Raw genomic sequence first — 11,311 nt, forward strand, 5'->3', positions numbered from 1 at the left:
CCCTACTAAGTAGAGGTGTATAGTCAATGGTATTATACTTACTTCCATTGTATCTCAATAAGGATTATTGATACCAAGTGTTTGATACGCCTTGCCATACTCCCATAATTGTTTGTTTCCTCTATGACATTTGTATTTGGAAGGTTTAATTAATCTTAAATAAACCTTTAATTTTTTGAAGGCTAGATTCATTTTTTTTCTTCAACGCAGTTATCTAACACCAAGTGTTCTTTACTAAATATTATTTATTTATTTGTTACTGTTACTCATGTGCATTTATGTTACTTGTACGTAATATTAGATATCAACCTGGTAATCGAAAGAGACTGTTGAACCAGTGAGATTTGAAGAACAAAAGAACACGAAAGGGCAATTAGAGTGGAGAGCTGAGTAAACGCCATTTTAAACGTTTTGAATCTCTCAAGAGAAAGATCCTGTCGAGAGCAAAGGCTTTGAAAGAGTTATGTTACCCTGAGCATTGGTTTAAATAAACTAAACGATTGTAATGTCATGAATGTGTATTCTATTTTCAACTAGATTTGTCATAGATAACATTAAATATATGCTACATAGGGAGTGAGCTAGTCTAGTGGTTAGAGCACGGGACTTCGGTACCTGAGGTTCCTAGTACAAATCTCGCCAAATCGCAAAAAATTGCACACTTCAAAGCTCTTCAGTAGAATCCAATCTTTCCCTATGACATAATTACTTTATCAAATGACTCCATAATGTTTATCGTAATAGTAATCACATAATTTCAACCAAAATATTTTCAGAAGGTTTTTTTAATAAGTGTTAGTTTTTGTTAACTGATATGAATCAGTAAATGTTTCATGCTTACGCAATGCAAAGGCAATATAAACATCCCGTCCTTGTAGTAAGCTTCCAAAAACTAAATTTATCGAGTAAATATTTTACTGATTTATTTATTTTATAAAAAAAATTTTATATGTTTTTCCTTTTCAATTTAAATGTGGCTAAATCAATGTTCAACGCTTTAGAGCAGGTTATTTCACGTTGTACGACATTACTAACTAAGAATGTAATACCTGCAGATAATATTGATAGACAAAGCACGATCATTAATATAGAACTTGATTTTCATAGACCTGTCAAATGAATTGTTAGTTTATTGACAGAACTAACACCTACAATTAACAACAGTATACGTTTAAAAACCGTCGCAACACACAGACGCAAGTTACTAAGTGATTTATTTGTTTTTTTTATTGTAAATTTGCAAATAATGCATTGTAAAAGGTCAATTTAAATTGTAATCCAAATTATAAACATTGTAGCAAAGAGCTTTCAATTGGGTTTGCCACTATAAGACACAACAACTGTGGTTATGATTACCATACGCCAACGAGAAAACAACCTATGCATACTTTATGAATACATTTTATTAATCAATTTAGAGCAAATATTTTTTTTATCGGAATAACATATAATAAAGTATCCTGAACACGGAAGATTAACTTTGGTAATCAGCAGGCGTGGAGTAAAGAATGTGTTGTGTTAGACAAAACTGTTAGTATTTTAATATTCAAAAATAACATTAACATAAAGCCATGGTATTTACCCTCAAAATACCTCATTATCATCGATTTGAGGAAACTTAAATGTTAAAGAAGAATTTCCCAAGGGCCTTGGTTCATTATGTATTCTTTTTCAACAAGCTATTGTACCCTCTAACTTTTTTATATTTACAAAACTTACGTTGTAAGATAGTTCTAAAATATTTTACAGTAGGCAATTTTCCCTTATTGGTATTCGTAAACACAATTAACTATCAAACAATCATTTCAAACAGTAGTCTTCCCTTGCTAACAAGCTTAGTAAGCAAGCTTTGACTAAAAAGTCAAATTGTTTTAGTTCGTAGTGTTTTGTATATTAACTTTTGCATATTTCATTGTAAACTTGACTCCACATTCCAATGCAATGTAATTTTATAATTCAGGAATAAAGAGTTTATGACTTATAACTTATGACTTAATTTGAGTTCAGCAACTATACCAGTTTTTCTCCAGTAATGAATTATGAATAAGAATTGGATTAGTTCGCCATAGTGAAGCTTGTTATTAAAACCTATATGAACGGTTAACTACATAATTTTAGACTATCGATATAATACAGTAAATCAGTGGTAATGGTATGCACATACAATTTGCATTTTCAGGACCTACTTCAATGGCAAAGTTTTAGAACGTGGTAGCTTTAAGTCTCAAAAAACTCCTTTAGTATGAATTTGTGCTTTGTTTATTATATTACTCATATGTCTCAAAGATCACCATGATTTTCATATTTTTAGGAGTTTTACGCTTTTGAAATTTTTAAAGTATTTTATGTGAAAAAATGGTCCACACTTAATCTTTTTTGGATGGACTCCACAACCATCATTTAGTTAGAGATTATAATTAATTTATAGCCCAATGTTAAGCTGCAAATCCGAACACTAACCCATTTAATCAACGCAGAAACCCCCAAATTTAAAGATTAGTATTATAACTACTAAGACCCCCCAGGAAATTTAATTTTCAGACTAAACATTTTCTTAGTATATTTATACAATATCTTTAGATTAATAAGACAAATCAATCTAATTGTTCCAAACTCTACTAAAGGTCGGTTGCAAAGTACTATCCCACACTGATGACTATACGAGAAGGACTTGGACTCGTTGACAATTGGTTAAGTGGACAGCTGATCACATACATTGATACTCACTGGGCTCAAGGTGACAACTGGTCAAAGAATAACTCAAACTTTACAAATGAATTTGCGATTTAGTCCCAGTTGACAGGCTATAACGAATAATACACTTTCTCCTTCGAAAGATCTAAAAAAAATATATATACAGTTGCTTTGAATTACCTGACTGTTTTAAGCAATCTTTCCATTGCATATACACATTTTCCAAGATGGAAACTTCAAAATTTGTATAAACGTGTAAGTTAAGAAGAGAAGAGCTTAAAAAGTTTCGTTCTAACATCTCATGACATTTCAATATGGCATCCATTTAAAATATTTAATGCCAAATTTCATGAACATCGTAAATATAAGGAATTTTTTTCTTAAAAAAAAAGATAGAGCATCTAAATCTAAATCAAATGAGTCATTGTTAAAATTGGATGACAAACAACCGAGTTATATTTTTTTTTTTTATTCGGTTACGCAATTCAAAATTCAAATTAGTGAGTCAACGGGTCAAATTACCCCAAATTGCATTATTATGTTTTAGCTAAACTACGCTTTAGAAGTTATAAGTATGTCACAGATTATTTTAGTGAAATTATAATAAATTGACTATAGTTTAATTACTTGAAAATGTAATCAAGGATCTCACCAAACTTAATCTCATATTGAGGTTGGTGTGATATTTATATTGGTTGAAAAGCTCCTAGAAATCCTTTCAGGATAATGAAAATTTTCAAAGCTGGTTAGTAACTAGATAGTGTTCTCCGTTTTGTTGCACAATCCACTTTGAAATTAAATATTCTGGTCTATAGAGGAAACTCGTTTAAGAAGTTAATCAATAAATCTTAAGTTAGGTTAAGTTAATCAATAAGTCTTAATTTTTTGACTGAACCTAAGTCCAAACCGTTTATCTAGTTTGGTTGAACATTTAAGTGTTATTTACTTAAACAGCTGTAAGATATAAGGTGACATACAAGACTAAAACGTACAGGATATACAATACAAATTAATTGTATTGAAAGTGTTTGAATAATTGTTTGAAACTAATAATCACGGACGGATAAGTGTCATATAATTTAAGGTAATTTAAGCTCATGTAATATAAGATTTTCTAAACGATAAATAAATAAATAAATAATAAATAAATAAAAAGGCCTTTATTTACAAGCGAGTTTCATATACATGATTTTCAAACTTACTCAAGTCAAACTAAAACTAAACTAACCTAATATATACATAAATTTAATATACAAAAAAAACTACAAAGAAAAAACATTTACAATTTGCATTTGTTTTTCTGCATTGCGGCCCTGAATGAGCCATACGATTTGGAGCTCTTTATGTCCTGAGGGAGGCCATTATACAACTGCGGGCCAAAATAAGAAAATGACTTTCTTCCAACCTCAAGCCTCACTTTAGGAAAGTGAAGCCTGCGGTCGGAACGAGTACCACGCAGGCAGATCTCCCCCCTGTACTTAAGCCTCTCGCTGAGGTACTGAGGCTCTCCCAGCGTGAGCACTTTGTGGACCAGGCAGCAGGTCAGCCTCCTCCATATTTCATCCATTGGGATGAGCTTTGCAGCATCTCGGAAGGAGGACACGTGGTCAAAGCGGTTAAGGCCAAAAATGAACCTTATTGCAGAATTTTGAATTCTTTGAACTCTTGCCATATCCTCCTTAGAGATGCTGTTTCCATATGCAGGAAAGCAATATGTAAAGGCTGGGAGGACCAAGGACCGCATGAGTTGCATTTTGGCATATTCTGGCAGTAGAGTTTTAAATCTGCTAAGACCTCTCAGTCTACCCACTGCGCGTTGAACTGCAGATGTGACATGGTCAGAAAAAGAGAGGTCTTTGTCAAGTACAACACCAAGTGTGTTGACAGTGTCGCAAACAGACAATCTCATGCCATCAAGGGTGACTTCTATAGCAGATTTACTCACACATTATTCGTACAAGTCGATCTTTTAAACAAGTTTTTTTTTCATGATAAATACGTCAACTAGAAACTATTTTAGCTTGCCAAGATTTAGTGACCGTGTTTCATTGATGTTGCATCCTAGTAAGTACGCTTTGAAACTATAGTTACTTTTCCTCTGAAAATACCATGTTGATAAATCTATTTTTTCCATAATGATTTTAGCTGCATTTCCCTCTCACTGTTCAACGGTTGGATAATTTTATTTTTATAAAGTCAAATTTATTATTTATCGCATAGTTAGAGAAGAGTGTTGCAGAGCGCTACAAAACAAAAGAAGAGGAAAGAGGTCACTTACTGTGAAAATCTAAGCAAACAATCAACTGAATTCGTAACGTCCAGCGAGCTGAGAGAAAATCTCCTCTTTGAGGAGGAAAACCAAATCACGTTTAACCCAACCGTTATCTTAGATATCGCTTGGCCTGAATTTTAAAAGAGTCTCAAGAATACCCTTTTATTCGAATAATGGGTTAAGTTCAATTAAATATGTAGATTAAAAGCAATATAACTTCAAAGCAATGTTTTAAAATAAAGCTAACATTTCTCTTAATTATGTTTCTTCATAATATTGCCAAAAGAATTTTCTATTAATTAAAAATCGTAGTATAAACCTTTTGCATTTTAATCAATTTTCGATTAAGTAACTCTATCGTTTTTAAAAACTATAGTTAACAATATTTGTATTTAGTATCTTGATCTTTGTAGATAATTATATACATTTAAACAATTTATCAAAATTAATTATTTTCGACGAGGATTTCTGATATTTTATTTTGAAATACTTAATAATAGTATTCATGTATAATAAATATAATAAAACTAACAATATGACCAAACTAATTATTTGATTGAGTAACCAATTACAGCTTACACTGATTCTTACGTTGCTTACAAAGAAACAAGATTATCACTAAACATTATACATTATAAATATTTTAATTAATTATTATACACTAGACAGTATAAACAACTTCTTTGCAACTTTTTATGACTGAATCTCTTGATGTCTACAAAGAAGTTTTATTATTTAATCTTCCACTGGACAGAATCTTTACCTTTCATGTTCAGAAAAGACGGGTTTCACAACGTTGTGTGCAAAGGCCTTTGATAAGGTTGATACCATAAAATCTTAACTCACCAGTTTAGTGGTTTCTTAAGTGTCCTCTTTGATGGTGCATTTGACATTAAGGTTTACTGTTATAGAGAATTATTCACTGATTTATCTTAAATAATACTGTTTCGGAAAAAACGAACATAAGTGCAATCTATATATTTAAAAATATTAGTTTTTCTTTTCAGATTTCGTTTCGCTCTTATACCAGTTTTCATAATATTGGTCTTGAATTAAATGTAAGCACGTACAGTTCAAGCATTACCATTAATTTATCTACTATATTACTCGACCACAAAAATTAAACTATATTTGTTCGAATTCTTACTTCAATTAAAGATGTATTTCACCAGTTCTAATTACAAAATATTATATGTTTTGGTGTGTTCAGTGAATTAACAGCTTCCATTTGGGCTATTGATTATCAAGATCGGACGTACCTGAAGCACGCTGTAAATCAGGAATCAACAAAAATTATGATTATTTTAAGGCTTATCACCAATAAATGATACGTAACTCCATTTTTATTTTAGTTATTTTATACGTCTTGATCTTAAAATACTCATAGAAATAAAGGCTTTAATTTGAAACATTGATAGTTTAAAAGTATGATATTTATTGCAACGCTGGGGAGCAGCAAGGCTCCTTTAGTTTACTATAAATATTTATTTTAAAATTATGGAATTTTAAAATGCAGTATACTTTTGGTAAACCTGTCAAATCTAGTATAGTAAAACAACTATGGTTGAAATAAATTTATAATATCCTTCAATTTATTATATTTATTCCTATATTAGACACTCATAGTCAATTAATAATGTTTAAGTTTATCTTAATTCATACTTTAAATATTCCATCCATTAGAACATACAATCTAACCTTTCTTAAATTAATACACAATTAATTTATTTTCAAACGTATTAGTAAGTGGTACACTAATACAACGTATTTCTAACATAAATGATACAGATATTTTCATCCATACCAAAAACTGACAGCAACTAATGTACAGTATTATAGTACTAATGTACAGATTTACACTGCTTTCAGCGTACGCCTGTGTTTTTGCTGTTCCTATCTGCTTGAATAAAATATTGCAATATAAAGGCTTTTTATTAATCTAAAATCTCCTGATCAGTACTATATACATTTTATCGAACTATTATAGCAAAGAATTATTTAGAAATTAAATGTATATACTCCCACTTCAATTCAACTAAATGATGCAACTTCTTAATTTCATTTAAATATAGACTTGTCCGTTTTATTTTATATTATTTTCACCTGTTCGTATTGGGGGTTGGAAATTATTGGACACATCTTGACATCCACAAAATAAAGAATAAATATGTCCATTATTTCACTCATACAACAGTTTCAATTGTATTTTATAACAAAACAGTATTTGAAATGGGCTCACGTAATTTGAATATAGTATGAGTTAGATTAAAACAACTATTGTAGCGATCCGAGTTTATAGTAGTAATAGGGAAACCAATTTGAATACATTATTAGTTATCATTCCTACTAGCGTATTTGAATATATTTATTTGTTACCGCTATACGATGATTTTAATTTTGTGCCATACATAAATGAGTACGTAAATTATGTACTTTTTATGCTGCAAAAAAGGCTGATAAATTGTAGAGGTATGGTAACCTGGGAAAACTCAAGTTAATTGGTAATAATTCTAATGATCTGTCGTCGAGGAGAGTAAACTGGTCTAGTGTTTAGAGCGCGGAACATCAGTCCTTGAGGTCTCGGGTTCAAATCCAGCCAAATCACCAATGTTTAAGTGATAATACCGCAACCCCTAGCTCTAACTAGAAGTAATGTGAAAAACAATTCCGGGCTCGTGCCTAATGTCCTAGGACAAAAAAGGATCTGTCGTACTATGTCCTATATTTGTATTTTTTTGAGCCACAAAAACATTCTAAAAGTAAATTTAATTTTTGTATGTTTATTTTGAATCTAAATTCAAATTAACTCTTGATGTTTCACATATCTAACTTTGGATTAAAATCTTACAATTATATCTATGAACTTCAGAAGACATAGAATTACCTAACTAATACCTTAACAGCTTTTTTTCGCAAACAAAACACAAACTTAACATATTTTACACATAAAACAAATATCAATTACAACCACAACTTACTAACCTGTTAATCAGGATTCAATGTCCAGAAAATCAGGTTCAAAACCCACTCATGAGTACAAGTTTATTTAGAAACCACAACACCCAATCTATACACATTTAGGTTCGTAAGTTCTACTATAACGTAAAGAGTTACGATCGCATACGAGTCCAGCGTTGACGCGCGTACGTCAGCGCACCGGACCAAACTGATATGAATGTGTCTGCACCCGCACGCCCACTCACCGGCGCGCGCGCACTGATAATAAAGGCCAGGGGTCTCAGTGGCAATGGCTATGATTGACTTCCTATGCAAATTTGATAGTGCAGATCTACCAAATAATATCCAACTCCCATGATTGTATTGTGTTAAATTTATTCAGGTTACAGTGGATAACATTTTGGTAGCTCTTAGTAAAATCAAGTATGTAAAATGGTATCATCATTGGTAAAATGGGCTTTACCTCTATCGAGGGCACAAATATCAATCTGTTAAACAAATCAACTTAAACATAATTATATTCATAAGATTATCGATGGAAGATGCTACAATTGAGAGAACTGTGGAAATTACTAAGGCTTTCAGACAGTGCTAGGATCATTTAAGTACTGAAAGTACTAATTAATCTTAATAAATGATCTTAATAGTATCTGCAAGCCCAGATTCGTTTATACCATAAGATGGTTTAAACACACGTATATCGATAGTACAGTTTGGTTTTGGTGGAAACTAGTTTCGATTCACATTCATGAAACCTTTTCCAGGCATTAAAAGGTCGAAAACAGTTTTTTTATTTCAATGGTCTCTATAATTTTGTCAGTTTATAAAGTTTTCGTAAGGGAAATTTTGAAGGCCAGGTCTTTTAGCGAATTTTCCATATAGGGAATAAGCTATTACCGTAGTAATCGTGGTAATATCTGGGCCCGGGACCGATTTACTTTTTCGTTTTGAGGTCCCTAGAGATTAAAAACACCATCCGTTCAAATTCATATATATATATATATATATATATATATATATGTATGTATTTATATATGTATGTATTTATATATGTGTCCGTTAGCACGATAACTCTAGCAAAAATGATCCGATTTTGATTAAATTTGGTACAAAAGTGTAAACCTACGTTTATTCTGACGAGTTCGCGAACCAGCATGATCGGACTATGGGAACAGTAGATAGTTTACAAAAGATCATTCAATAGCATAGTTTCACAAGTAGGTAGTTTTAATTTCAAACTCATACTTAAAAAGGAAACGATTAATTAAAACACTTGGCAAGAATATTTTATTACGATTTCATTAAATCACGACACAACCTGACGGAAATTTAGGCCTACTCTGGAGTGGGTTCTTATACAACGGTGTTTTTAGCGAATTTCCCTATAGGGAAGTAGCTATTACCGTAGGTCTCATGGTAAGACCTAAGCCCGGGACCGATTTACTTTTTCATTTTGATGTCCTCATAGCCAAAAACACCATTCGTTCAAATTTTTATATATCTATATATAGATATATATATATATATGTGTCCATTCGCACGATAACTTGAGTAATTTTTGTCCGATTTTGTTAAAATTTGGTTTGAAGGTGTAAGGTGGGATAAACTTGAATGAGTTCGCGAACCAGCATGATCGGACTATGGGAACGGGGGTTTATGGGGGGTTTTATGGGGTAAAAATAGGTTTTTCCCATTTTTGACCCTAAAAACACAAAATTTCACAATTTCTTTTTAAACCATTTTGTAGAGCTTAAAAAAACAAATAATTTAGCATATTGAAGCGTTATTATGCGCCTAATTGTTACGGAGAAAATTCAAAAAATTGTAATTTTAAAATTCCCATGTTATTCTTATGGAGAATAAGTCAACTGTTGTAGTTTGCTTGTTTATGAACATATTTTGATTGATTTTGGAAAATACTTTTATTTCTTACTAAACTATTATTATTTTATAAAACATCTTTTTTACCCTCCCTATTGCAGCAAACCTAAGTACTCGTTAAACTAATTATATTTAAATAGGAAATAAATGTACTATTTTTATGAAGGCATTTTAGTGTAAATCCAATCAGGTTAATGGAAATTCGCTTAGTCTGCAGGTTTGCTGCGGCGGGGGTATTGTACTTATAAAGTCTGAATATTTTTTTAAATATTTGTTATATTTTGTATTCATAAGTATTTATTAATTTGAACTAAAACTACTTCTCACCGTAACCATATTAACACAAATGCAAGTTTGAATCAAATAAAAAAAAGAATGTATTCTGATTTTATATAGTTATATGTTTCAAAGTTGTGAATGGTTGATCCAGGTCATTTATTAAACAATTACGTAGTTTTTTGTTAAGTTTAAGATTAGGGGTCGAGTCATACTTTTTTATTGATCAGCAATTTCACCTTGTGATACCTAACTAATATAGCTTATAAGTTCCTTGGTCTATATAACTCAATGTTGGTAAGTGTTGTTGAAAGTTGGTCACTTATCAACCTAAAAAGTGGCCAATTTTAATATTTTTTTATTCGCAGTTGACAATGATGTTCAAGACAGCAAAACGCTGTAAACGCAACTTGAAAACATCGAAAATAACATCTCATACGTTTGAGCGTATCCACATACCCAAAACCAATGCCGGTGCAACTTATACCTGTATATAGCTGCCAAGTCTACGACAGCCAATAGATTACCCTACCCTCGTCAAACTTTGGAAAACTGTCCAACACACACAGTTGGCATGCACAATGATTTTATCGATAGATGAAATAACTATATAAATGAAAATAATATTTTTTTTAAGTAAGTAGGATTTTGGAATTTTTTACATTGTGTAAACTAAACAATAAAATAATTAATATTGAACAAAATACTTATTATTTTTTTAACAAATGTGTTTAAGGGCACTGACACAAGGATTTACTTTGTCAATTCAATTATCCATTTAGTTACTTTTCATTCTAATTTGCCGGAAATGCATAATATATTTCCAATCTTATTAATTAATATTATTGGAAAGTCCATGAGGCAGACAAAATATTTAAAGTGTAACTTTGTTCGTTAAATTTTATATATTCCTAAGTTTTACTATTCATAAACAAAGACTGCTGTGGTAAAAACATAAAATGTAGAATGTTTACTATCTTCACGTTAACCGCATGCAGAAATCTTGGATGATGCATGAATTAATAAACAAAGGAAGTCAAACAACTAAACTGTTTGGTGAGTTGCTTGTTTTGTCTGGAGTGGACATGAAACAATCACAAAAGACGAACTATATTATCAACAGAGCAGTTTCAAACTGAAAATGTTCTCGTAATATATATAATAGTATTATTTTCTTGCATGTTTAGGGCTACTTATATAATACAAATCAAAAACATAGTTAACAAAGTA

General features: G+C 31.0%; 1 protein-coding gene across 3 annotated transcripts in view; it reads right to left on the minus strand.

Moving 5' to 3' along the window:
- The window catches only part of LOC129004136 (calcitonin gene-related peptide type 1 receptor), a 235,507-nt gene extending 227,397 nt beyond the window's left edge, over window positions 1–8,110 (minus strand). For all 3 annotated transcript variants that reach the window (XM_054432572.1, XM_054432573.1, XM_054432569.1), the window contains exon 1: window positions 7,949–8,110. The gene's annotated coding sequence lies outside the window, so the exon portion shown is untranslated. The remainder of the gene's footprint in view (window positions 1–7,948) is intronic.
- Window positions 8,111–11,311: the final 3,201 nt, after the last annotated feature.

This window comes from Macrosteles quadrilineatus, unplaced genomic scaffold, assembly GCF_028750875.1.
Source record: "Macrosteles quadrilineatus isolate MER2022 unplaced genomic scaffold, UCM_ALF_1.0 Scaffold_9__3_contigs__length_116548681, whole genome shotgun sequence".
Taxonomy (NCBI): Eukaryota; Metazoa; Arthropoda; class Insecta; order Hemiptera; family Cicadellidae; genus Macrosteles; species Macrosteles quadrilineatus.